This window comes from Eublepharis macularius, chromosome 9 (assembly GCF_028583425.1).
Source record: "Eublepharis macularius isolate TG4126 chromosome 9, MPM_Emac_v1.0, whole genome shotgun sequence".
Lineage (NCBI taxonomy): Eukaryota > Metazoa > Chordata > Lepidosauria > Squamata > Eublepharidae > Eublepharis > Eublepharis macularius.
This window is the reverse complement of record NC_072798.1, coordinates 76,643,151-76,656,321: the sequence shown is the minus strand read 5'-3', so window position 1 is coordinate 76,656,321 and position 13,171 is coordinate 76,643,151.

Genomic DNA, 13,171 nt, shown 5'->3' with positions numbered 1-13,171 from the left:
CATTTGTAAAGACTGCAATGATGTTACCAGCAATTTAAAGCTGTGATGGAATTTCTTAATATCTTTACATGCTAATATCTTAATATTCTCATTAAAAGTTGTGGGGTGTTAAAGATATTTTGCACAAGTTAACAACAACGGGCAAACTACCCAATAAAATCCTTTTTAATAAGATATGGCAAGAGATATTTACAGTGCAATCCTAAGCAGAGTTACACCAGTCTAAGCCCATTCATTTCAATGGGCTTAGACCGGTGTAACTCTGCTTAGGATTGCTCTGTTAGTCTTGAAAAGAAACAGCTCATTTTAAAAATGGGTTAGAATCCCAACAATAGTTACACCAACCGAACTTAATGTCACAATGAAAACACAAGAAATAACATATCAGTTATTGTGACAGATCTGTAAGGAGATATGCACAACTCGAGATAAAAGAAATAAGAGAATAGTGAAATCCATGTATGACTGTTATGACCATTAAGAGCTGCAAATGAATAGAAATGTATTCAAATACTTTCTGGGAAATCACCAGATCAAACTGAATATGTTGTTTTCTGTTATCTCTGAATCTTTGTTGTAGAACTGAATTGTTCAGTGTGATTTCTGTCAAGGCAGAAGAAGAAAAAAGAAGTAATTGGAACTGCCAAGTGAAAAGAGAACCAGAGCATGGGTATTTCCTGACACACCAGCAGTTCAGAGAGTCAGAAAGATTGGTAGATATTTGAAATGATGAATATGTGCTTTCTACTCATTGAGACTGCAATTCACAACCAATTACTCCAGAGTAATCATGCAATAATCATGCTGACTTCATTGGGATTTCAATAGGAGTACTCCAGAGTAAGTGAGTTATAAATTGCAGGCTGTGGTATCCTGAAGCTTTAGAATGGTTTTATGTGCGAGAACAAGCGTCTGAACTTTTCTTCTTTCAAACGTAATGCAGGATACAGCCTTTACTGTCGATCTTTCAGTGCAACCCTTGCAAAAAAAGAAGTCTTTGGAGATCTACAGTTTTAATGAGTCATGCAAATCTATCCACAAATTATTGTAGCATACATTTAAAAATTGTACAATGAATACGTGTTTCTGTTGTTAAGAGGAGATTGCTGAAATGTATTCTCTTTTCATCATCATTCCTAAAAGATGGCACACAATTGTCCCCCCCATACACACACACACTGTTTTCGGCCTTCAAAATATGGCCTGTGGTGGCAGGAGGAATATCTCCCAGTCCACATCAGAGGGCTGAATTAGAGCTCATGCCATGAGCATTACCTGGACAAAATGGGATCAGAAGCCATGCAATCCATACAATTATTAAATATTAAAGTATGTAATGGTTCCTTCTTGGTATGGAATGATTAGGCATGTTTTCAAGATATCGGCAAAAAGCCAGAGACCAAGAACAGCAGGCAGGACAAAATGCACTTAACACAGTAGAGTGCAGTGTGTCATTGAGGGAGGACAAAATCACAGTTGCCACTGATTAAATACCAGTAGTGGGCAGATGTTTTTCTCGACACTTCTCTGAGTAATGGATGGATTTTAATTGTTGTTTGCTTTGTTTAGTTTTTTATAAGTTGCTTTGAATTGGCTTTGGTAGAGCAACTTCATACATACACAAGACACACAAAATTTCATCCGCAGTAACCTTAAAATTCCACTCTATGCTTTCCTGAGATATTACAAAATACCTCCCAGAGTTCTCAGTTCAGAATTTACTCCTCTTATGTAATCTACGTCATCCCTCTGAATTTGGGCTGTGCTAGTACTAGGACAGGAAAACTTGGGAGAGGCACAGAACTGCAAGCTTGCCCCATGTGGGGAGCTGCTGTGTAGGAATGGCTCTCTAAGAGGACAGACACAACTGCAAGTAATTTAAAATGAATCTACCTGGCAGCCATAATATGTGCCATCACAGTTAAATCAGCTAACAAGTATATTTTTGTGTTGCCTATGCTACTGATATATGAGATATAATCCATGCATTCAATCTATCGGATCTTTAATAGTTTTTCATTCAGAAAATGAGCATCCAGGGCAGAAAAATATGGCAGAACCCAACGCATTATAAAACTCTTTTGCCTCCTTTCTAACTGTTCATCGTGCATGTGTTACAGAAATGCTCCTAGCCACTATCCACCACGGGGACACCTAAACATATTGCCCAGAGAAGGAGCCAGCAATCTTACTCCTTTCTGGGATAGTAAGTGCAGGTTCTCTGCTCTCTGACTAGTAAGTGGATACATGAGCAGAACGATTCTGGCATGCCTTTGCTATCTAACATTCTTTTGTGAGGCAGAGGCAGAGGAAATTGCGGTGCATTTTTATCTACCTGCAATTTATTCGCAGGGTTTTATAGGCTGAGGTTGGGACTAGAGCGTTTTTTAATTATTTGTATAGGGGCTGTTTAAATGTGATTTTATTGAATATATTATATTTCTGTACTCTTTTTAACCATTGTAATTGTTGTGAACAGCTTCAAGATCTTAACTGAAGAGGAGCAGAATAAAAATTGAATAAATAAAAATAATAAAATGGGCTTCTGTTGATGGCAGTTGGCCAGAGCCAGGGCCGGCATCAGCTCACGGGCATGTGGGTGGTGCATAGAACATCAGCATTCCCGGTGGCTTTGGCAGTTCTCATCTGCCTCTCATCCTATCTTCCCCAGAGGACGCTCCGTTCAGTGGATAAACTTCTTGCCAGGCCTGCAAGAGGGAGATATTCCACCAGGTATATGGTGGTTGAGGCAGGCAGACCGTGGAACCGGCCTCCTGTTACAGGATGTTTACTGTCCCCCACCCCATTTTACTAACATGTAGCAGTTAGCCACCCAGCCGTATGGTTTGTTGTTATTGCTGGGTCAGGCAATATGTGTGTCATTGCCGCTATCTTTTAGAAATTGCGCTTGTGGGGAGAGCGGACTAGAACTAACAACAACAACAATAATAATAATATGGAAAAACTGTAGCTTTCTGATATAACACCTACAGAACTGCAAAAGATGGTATTACTTGGAATAGCGTACATATTACACCGAGACCTGGCTGATACTTAGGTCTCTGATGGAAACTTGTATCCGCTCAGCAAGGCCAATCAATGATAACATGTGATCTTTATTATTGATTGTGTTGTGTGAAATTCAAATAATAATAATAATAATAATAAGCAGGGGGAAGTAAAAAACATTGACGGAATAAAACTTGAAAATGGCAACATTATGAAATCATTATCAAACAATGAAAATCATAAATATCTTAGAATATTAGAATTAGATAACATCCTGCACGTGAAAGTAAAACAACTAACTCAGAAAGAATATATCAAGAGAGTATGAAAAATTCTGAAGTCAAAATTAATGGTGGAAATACAATCAAATCCATAAATATCTGGGCAATTCTAGTGATCAGATATCCAGCTGGAATAATAGACTGGACACAAAGCGATTTAGAAAAATTGGATAGAAAAACACGAAAACTCTTTACACCCAAAAAGTGATGTTGATAGGCTATATTTACCATGAAAAATTGGTGGAAGAGGACCCTTACAAGTACATCAGGTAGTGGAAGAAGAAAAGAGAGGCATGAATGATTACATCCGTAGAAGTACAGAGTTGAAGAAAAAGAACAAGAAAAAGTGATTAAATATAGAGATCTGGCAATAGAAACTGCCCGACTATGGATGAAGAATACAACAGTAATCCCCATTGTCATCAGGGCACTGGGAACTATAGCTCGCCATCGCTCTGCGGGGGCTGGGCAAGGGGTGAGTGGAGCGACAGTCCGTGCAATCAGGGTAAAGGCAGAGCACGCTGGGCTATGCAGCTCTGGGCCATGTGGCTTTGGGCAGGGGCCAGGTAAGCGAGGGGGGGAGATGCTCTGGGCGCCTTTCCTCCCGGCTCTCCCAGTGCAGCCAGGCATTGCTCTGCAGGGGCCAGGCCGGGTGAGGGGGGGGAGATGAAGCGATACTCCGTGTAAGTGGGGAAGGGAAGATGCCGCGATGCACCTCAAGAGCAGGAGGAAAGATGCCCCACGCCTGCACTTCCCTCTCTGCTGCTCTGTAAATGCTAAACTTTAAGCTGCAAGGACGCCTACACTTCCCGACAAACCTTGAGGTAAGAGAACACGAGTTGAACCTAGGTTTCTCATCACGTCTGTTTTGGCTGTCATATGGAAAAACTGCAGCTTTCTGGCATAACACCTACAGAACTGCAAAAGACAGCATTACTTGGAACAGCGTACATATTTCATCGATATCTGGCTGATACGTAGGTCTCTGGTGGAAACCTGTATCAGCTCAGCTAGACCAATCAATGATAACATGTGATATTTATTTATTATTGATTGTATTGTGTGTAATTTGAATAATATTTATTTTTATTTATTTATTTATGTCATTTATATTCAGCCTTTCTCACTGAGACTCAAGGCAGATTACATAGTGTGAAATTAGTACAATCGGTGGCAAGGACAAGGGCAGGCATTTCTATACAGTGTCAAGGACATTTCCATAAACAATGTCATAGAGTAAATGAATACAAGTTTACAAAGACATATTATTAGCAAGGATCCAATATGAGGTTGAAGAATTGCTGAAACAGAACATAACTTACGTTAAACAACATGAAGCACAGGTAGTATATAGGAGTACATATTTAAAGCAACAGGTAATATGTATGGCAACATAATGGTGAAATCTATGGTTCCTAACTCATTAGTGAAACATCTGGGATCCCTTTCCTACAATACCACCCTCTTAGCTGAGAAAAAGGCCTTTTTGAATAATTCAGTTTTGCATTGTTTGTGGAAAGCCAGGAGTGTGTGGGACTCTCCTGACCTCCTCAAGTAGGCTGTTCCATAGGGTAGGGACCACCATAGAGAAAGCCCAATTACGAGCTGCTGTTGATGTCGCCCATGTCCAGGCTGGCACCTGCAAGAGGCCCTGTTCAGATGAGTGAAGATGCCGTGGAGGAACACAAGGAGGGAGGCAGTCCCATAGGTATGCTGGACCAAGGCCATGAAGACCTTTGTATGTATCAATCAATACCTTGAACTGAGCACGGTAACTGATAGGTAGCCAATGGAGTGACTGTAGGATGGGAGTGATGTTCAAGCTCCTGCTCACTCCTGATAACAATCGAGCTGCAGCATTTTGCACCAATTGGAACTTCCTAGTTAACTTAGATGGGAGACCAATGTATAATGCATTACAATAGTCAAGTTTTGATGTTACCATAGCATGGATCCAGGTGGCCAGGTTGGCTGTGTCAAGATAAGAAGCATTTTTCCAGGCTAGAGTGAGTTTGTAGTAAGCATTTTTTGCAGCTGCTTTAACATGTTTTTCTAGTAGTAGCACTTGATCCCCATGGCTCTTAACTGAGTCTGCAAGGGTCAAATGAACTCCATCAAAATTGGGGAGTACAATGTTTTTCAAGATCTCTGACTTCTCAACAAGCATCACTTCAGTCTTGTCTGGTTCAATTTTAATTTGTTATTTTTCAGCCATTTCACTACGGTTGTCAGGCAGCGATCTAAGATTTCTACTGCATCCTGTGGGGACCTGGATAGCAAGATATAGAACTGGGTATCATCTGCATATTGATGACATCCAACTCCATAGCTGTGAATGAGTTCTCCTAAAGGTTTTACATAGTGGTTGAATAACATAGGAGATAAGATTGTACCCTGCGGAACCCCACAGGATAGTTCCCATTCTGGAGATAGCTGATCTCCGACGGCAACCCTTTGAGTTCGTTCCATGAGAAACTATTTAAACCAGTCCAAGGCACATCCTTTGATGCCCACTTCTGTTTCTAAACATCTCAACAGGATGGCATGGTCTACTGTGTAAAAGGCTGCAGACAGATCTAGGAGGAGCAATAAGGAGGCATGGCCTTTGTCTATATTCAGACGGAGATCATCCACTAATGCTACTAGTGCCGTCTCTGTCCCATGCCCTGATCTGAATCCAGACTGGAAAGGGTCTAGAGTGCTAGAGTTTTCCAAGAAGATCTGGAGTTGGTCAGCTACTGCTCTCTCAATCACTTTGCCCAGAAAGGGCAGATTAGAGACTGGACGATAATTGGCCACATCAGTTTTGTCTATAGATGGTTTTTTAATTAGCGGATGGATAATTGCCTGTTTGAGTGGCCGGGGGAAGGTGCCCTGAGTTAGCAATTGATTTACAATATATCTCAGTGGTTCACTTATGTGATCTTTACAGTTGCACTCCTAGCTGCATCCACCATCCAGCATCATTGGAGAAAGGGCATGCAGACAATGTGGGCAGCTGTCACTGCAGGTGATGGGAGACCTTGCAAGTAGGCAAAGCAAGGTGAGAGTACTAGCAGGCCTGGGCGGGTCCCCTAAGCACTCTCAGTCCAGGGCCCCCACAAACCTGGAATGGGCCCTGACTGGAGCTTTAGTGAGTATGGTGGGCAAGGGATCCACAGCTCCACCAGGCAGCTCCACCAGAAGCAAAGGACTGGGCCACAAATGAGTAGAAATAGCATATTAATAAATAATGAATATTTCAACACTGCTAGAATCTCCTTGTTGCTTAGGTACTAGCCATCTAGCCTTGATTGTTACACAGGATATAAAAATATTTTGCTGCTATTTTGTATCTACTTCAATTTTGTCGAAACAAAGCCCGTTTACTTCAATGGCTGGTGTTGGTAAATTAGAGAACTAGGTCTGCCTCAACCTTTTCAGAACAAATGAAAGAACAAATAGGTTGTCGAGGTATCAAGCTCAATATTGGAGGATGATATATTTATATTGAGAGTGTGTATCACTGTCCACTTCAGACCCTAAAAAGCCGACATCCACTCTAAGCACTAAAACAATTTTGCTAGGTATTTGATGTGGAAGATCACGGCAAAACATGGTGTGCAGCACACAAAATGAAAGCAATAATCTTCAAAGGTAAAGTCCACATCCATTTCTTTCCTGATGTGAGAACAAAATTGCATGAAAATGAAGAGAAGTACTTTTAACATTAAAAAAAAGTTTTGTGAAAACTGGAGGGGTGCCCCCAGAATGTGAATGCATGGATTTATTTGGGGAGGGGGATGACAAAAAAAATCAAGTTCAGTTTGTTTACTTTTTGAGAAATTGTTTCATAAGGTACTTTTTATATTTTAAAAATGCATGTAACAATGTGCTGCAGTTTTTCTTCCATTTTGATTGATGATAACCAGGAATTAAATTCTCTGTATATTCCCTAGAACACTTGTCAGGTCAGGTCTGGATTTTGGCCCTGAGGGTCAGGTTTTCTCATTCTCAGGACCTTATGGTGAAACTTGCCTGTGGTAATTACTGCACATGTAAATGAGGAATATGAGGCAATAATTTGGCACTAAAAGGTCAACTATATATTATTTTAGTGCATTAATGTATAAATATATTTTAAAGTACGTAGTGTATAATTTTTCTCTTCAAAGCTGCACAATTGCAACTACATTCATTCACAGATGCCACATGGCCCACTTTCCAGATCTAGGTTTGGGGGATACAAAAAGAATTTAATATCCCTGAAATGTGTGTCAGATTCTCTAATCCAGTTAAAGAATCCTGAATTTATCTGGACATTGTTCCCTATGGGGGAAACTATCGGGGGGCTGTGGGGGGCTACTTTTCAAGAAAACTCTACCAAATTTTCAGATAACCGACTCCTTCCTGTCCTCTAAAGACCGCCCAAGTATCATGAATATTGGACCCTGAAGTCCAATTCTATGGGCCCCTGAACAAGCTGCCCCCAGCCACTCTCCATTGTTTCCTATGGGGGAAATATTTCCGAGGCTTTCCAGGCAAAGAAAAACCTTAAGCAAAGGCAAACCTTGGCCAAAAGCCCGTCCCAAATCCAATTCCCACTCCTAATGCAAGTTGAACCAACAACGGCAAACAAAATGAAAGTGAAGCAAGGGAATCAATGTCAAACCAGAGAATCCCAGAGCCAAACCCAAACAAAAGCAAAGGTGGGAGGGAGGCTTGCTGGAGTACCAGAGTTTTAAAAGGCGGCCAGCAGCATCTTGAAGGGCTCTTTTGGAGCTCAGTTGGGGGAGCGGAAGGGCAGGATTGGATACCAATCCACTATGCCTGCTGCCTCCTGTCCCCTGTCAGCTTCACGCCACTCTCCTGCTTTGGTGCTGCACTTGCCTCCACTTTGTGCTGCTGCCCTCTTGCCTGCATTGCTGCCCTCTTACTTACTGGTGCTCCACCTTTGCTGCAACTGAATTGTCTCCCCCGATCTGATACGGAATTCTCCAATGTGATCCGGCACTGCTGAATTATGTCAGATAAGCATAAATCCAGCTATTTAGCTGGATCATGAATCCCAGATTGCACACCCCTAAGTCCTTACAGGTTACCCACCACACAACTGAACCTGGCTGACACTCCACATCTGTGTCTGGCCCAACACTGTGCAAGTAGTCCCGGTCCACATCATGTACCAGGGCCTGGCAGCTACACCAGCCACACATGGAGGCCCAGCAGAAGCAGCTGTTACCATGTAGCTAGGCTCAAGATGGCGGCAGCAGCCAGCACTTTGCACCTGGGCCCAGCCTGACCCAGCAGCTGGCACTGCGTAGAGTTTTCCCTATTTAAAATAGTACAAGAATAATACTCATTCTTTAAAAAATCACTGCAACTCACAAAATGGAAATACACAAGCCTAAACAGACAAACCCTTTCTTTCTTTCTTTCTTTCTTTCTTTCTTTCTTTCTTTCTTTCTTTCTTTCTTTCTTTCTTTCTTTCTTTCTTTCTTTCTTTCTTTCTTTCTTTCTTTCTTTCTTTCTTTCTTTCCTTCCTTCCTTCCTTCCTTCCTTCCTTCCTTCCTTCCTTCCTTCCTTCCTTCCTTCCTTCCTTCCTTCCTTCTTTCTCTTGCTTGCTTGCTTGCTTGCTCACCCTTCTCACTGAGACTCAGGGTGGATTAAGTTGATGCAGTCAATAGGATAGGACATATGATAAGCAATAGGACTGGGGTAAGAGCAATTTGAAGGAAAGCACAAAGTTTTACGTATGATATGTTAAACAATGCATAAAATGGTGTCACATAAATATAAGAACAATGCAGTGAGAGTAAGATAATACATAATGCAAAAAGACAATACAAACAATATACACAATGGTATAGTTCACAGTTCCATTTCCTTTTTAAAAGCACCTTCCTGGGTCATTTTGTTATAATATAGCCCGGTTTCCTTTATAAAATACTATCCTGAATAATTCACTTTTGCATAGATTGTGGAATGACAGAAGTATGGGAGCTTCTTGCTCTCAGGCAGGCCATTCCACAAGGTGGGGGTTGGGGTGGGGAACGACAACAGAGAATGCACATGTAGGGGAGTTGCTGATGTTGCCCATTTGTACCTGCAAAAAGCCCTATTCAGATGAATGAAGCTGTCACGGTAGACCGTAGCAGAAGGGGTGGTCCTGTCGATATGGGAGTCCAAGTCTATGATGGGCTTTGTATATGAAAGCTAGTATCTTAAATTGAACCTGGTAACTGGGGCTGCCAACTCCAGGCTGGAAAATCCCTAGAGATTTTAGGGTGTGGCCTCTGTCGTCGTAATTCCAGGAGACCTCCAGGCCCCACCTGGAGGTTGACCACACTACTGGAAATTGATGGGCAGCCGGAGAAGTGACTGCAGAATGCATGCCCCCGCTAGCTTTGGATAATAACCAGTCTGTACCAATTAGAGTATCTGACTTGACTTCAAGGGCAGACCTATGTAGAGTGCATTTCAGTAGTCAATAGTTACCATTAGGGGTGTGCGATTCAGCTCTGGAAACCAGCCCAAAAGCTGAATTTATGCCAATTCAGCATGATCCAGCTTTGCTGGTTTCCCATATTGAACCCCCTATCCGATCTTGGGGCCAAACTCCACTGGACTGCATTATCCAGCCACAGTAAGAAGTCGCAGGCAGTTGCCTGAGGCAGCCAGCAGCCACAATAGCAAGTGAGAGGGCAGTGGCAGCCAGAGGGCAGGCCACATTGTGAATGGAGCTGGAGCCAAGCTCCATGTTACTGCAGGGGAGGGGCATGAGGCTGGCAGGAGGCAGGAGGAGGCAGCAGGCAGAGTGGATTCCCTTCCCATTCTTCCCCTCCTCCCCACCCAGGTTCCAAAAGAGTCCCTTCAAGCCATTGCCCCATTGACTGCCTTTTAAACTCCGTGGTTCAGCAAGCCTCACTCTCCCCCTTGCTTCAGTAAAAAAAGACTCTCGAATGGGATTCTCTGGTCTAACATTCAGAATCTCTAATTTGACATTGGAATTCTCTAGTTTGGCATTGGGATTCTTTAACAATAAGCTTTCCAGGGAGTAATGACAAAGTAGTGAATCCCAAGCAGGGTGGGGGAGACTAGTCACAGTTTAAAAGCCTTGGAAATGTTTCCTCCATAGGAAACAATGGAGAGTTGCTGGGGGCAGCTTGTTCAGTGGCCCATAGAAATGGACCCCGGGACCCAATCCTCCTGAAATTTGGGGGGTCTTTAGGGGACAATCAGGAGTAGGATGGTTGTTGTGGGTTTTCCGGGCTGTATTGCCGTGGTCTTGGCATTGTAGTTCCTGACGTTTCGCCAGCAGCTGTGGCTGGCATCTTCAGGTGCTACACCTCTGAAGATGCCAGCCACAGCTGCTGGCGAAACGTCAGGAACTACAATGCCAAGACCACGGCAATACAGCCCGGAAAACCCACAACAACCATCGTTCTCCGGCCATGAAAGCCTTCGACAATAAATCAGGAGTAGGTTTCCTTCAAATTTGGCAGAGTTTTAAAAATGTTCTTCCAGCACACACACCCCAGACATTTTCCCCCATAGAGAATAATGGATTGTTAAATCTGGGATTCTCTAACCCAGATCAAAGAATATGACCTGGATTTCAGGGATCCCAGATTCCTCCCCTCCAAAACTAGGATCTGAATTACCCAGTTGGAGGAGGGTGCACACCCTTAGTTACCATGGTATGGATATAGGTGGCTAGATGAGCAGAATCAAGGTAAGGGTCTGTCTTCTGGGATAAATGAAGTTGGAAGAATGTGTTTTTTTGCAGCTGCATTAACTTGCTTCTCCAGCAGTAATGCTAAATCTAGTATAACTCCTAAGCTGTTAACCAAGTAAGCAAGGGTAAGCTAGGCTTTACTGAAAGAGGAAGACCTCAGCCTTTGCAACCAGCATTACCTCTGTCCTGTCATAGTTCAGTTTCAACTTATTCACTCTTAGTAATTTAACCACAACAGTATGGTAGTGGCTCAAGACCTCTATTGCATCACCAGAAGATCTGAATAGAGAAATATAGATCTGGGTGTCATAGCTGCAGTTCCAAAACTATGAATGATTTCTCCTAAGGGTTTTACATATAGATTGTATAGCAAGACTGAGCCTTGAGGAACTCCACAGAGAAAATGCCACACTGATGAGAACTGGTCTCTGACAGCAACCCTTTGACTCCAGTACATAAGAAATTATTTAAACCAGCTCCATGTACATCCCCTGATAACTACTTGTCTTTCTAAACTTTTCAACAAAATGGAATGGTCCACTGTGTCAAAGACCGCAGATAAATCCAATAAAAGTGGTAAAGAGGCATGACCTTTTCTACATTCATTGGCCATTCTATCTTTTTGCTTGCAGGCATAACAGGCTGCCCTCTTTGGGATGATGGACAAAGATGTGTCAGTAGAAAAAGAGTATTTTTATCCCTTCAAAGAAAAAAAGGGGACACCAAAATCTTTTTAGACAGATGTTAATGTATGCACATCCTCTTTTAATTACCACACCACTACTTCTGCCACTTATTATTATCATGATTATTCTTATTAACGGAGCAACAATCTACCTTTACAGAGGCCTTAATTTAGTAGAACAACTCTGAACTGACTGGAGTTAATGACAGTTCACTTTAATGTTTAGGTAATTTTATTTCCAGATAGATAGACATTTAATTCTGTAGTAACAAATGAAATGAAATCCAGTAGTACTTTAGAGGTTACCAGAATTTCTTCTAGCATAAGTTTTTGTGAGAGCTCTATTCATCAGATGCACAGGGTGTCCATCTCATGCATCTGACGAAGTGAATTCGGGCTCATGAAAGCTTATACTAAAATAAATTGTGTTCGTCTCTAAAGTGCTGCTAGACTCAGGTAATCTTAGAAACCTCTACAATTGTGCAGCCTGTAGAAAACGATTTTAAAGAATTTCTCTCTCACACGTGCACACACGCAATCTTCTCCCATCTTAAAGATTTTCATGTGGAAAATAAAACATTCATAAGATGTGAAGTTTCTCGGTATGGAAATTGGATTTTTTTTCCTAGCCAAAGGAAGCAAGCAGCTTCTATAGAATATTTTTCTTGCCAGAAGTATGGAATAAGCATTACCTGACTTTTAAAATCACCTTTTATTTGATTTCTTACCAGACTCCACTGAAATGTGAACTATAGCTTTAAGGCCTCTCCCTGAATTAACAAGCTCCAGGTGTATAGCAACCAGTTAATTACTTCTGAAGTGAGCAAAAAGGATCCTGTTCCAAGAACCTATAATTTCTACAAAACATGCAACACTCCAGAGTTTTGCTGCCTCAGTGAGTTCCTGTGGTGAAAGCTATTCACATTCTCCTTAAACCGACAATCTTGAAAAAACATCACTTTTATGAATAACTTTGTTGTATACAAAGATGAAAGCCTTAAGCATTTGTTCAATGGAGTTTATTTAACTTACATTTCTGTTTAAAAGAATAAGTATGGATTTTTATGGTGATGAGCCCAAGCTATAAAATTCACCTTTGTATCCAAAGCTTTCTCAACTTGCAGGGATGTTTAAAATTCTTTTTTCTAACTTAAGTTTTCAGTGCCATAAAAAGTTCTCTTTGACAAATGAGCTACAGTCTCCTACTAGATCTCTATGAAAATAAAGTCCTTCCTAATGACAGTTGCAGATCTCTTACCCTGACCTGGCTTGTTTCTCTTGATCTGTATCCTTAAAATATGCACCTTATTTATATGATGATTATGATTAATGATGTCTGAAGAAATAAATTATAAAAATGCTATACAATAGCTAACACAATGTAAATTGCTAGGTGCTGATTACTGAAAACTCTAGGAATCCAACAACCAACTACTGTTTGATCCCCCTCCTCTCTCTCTCTCTCTCTCTCTCTCTCTC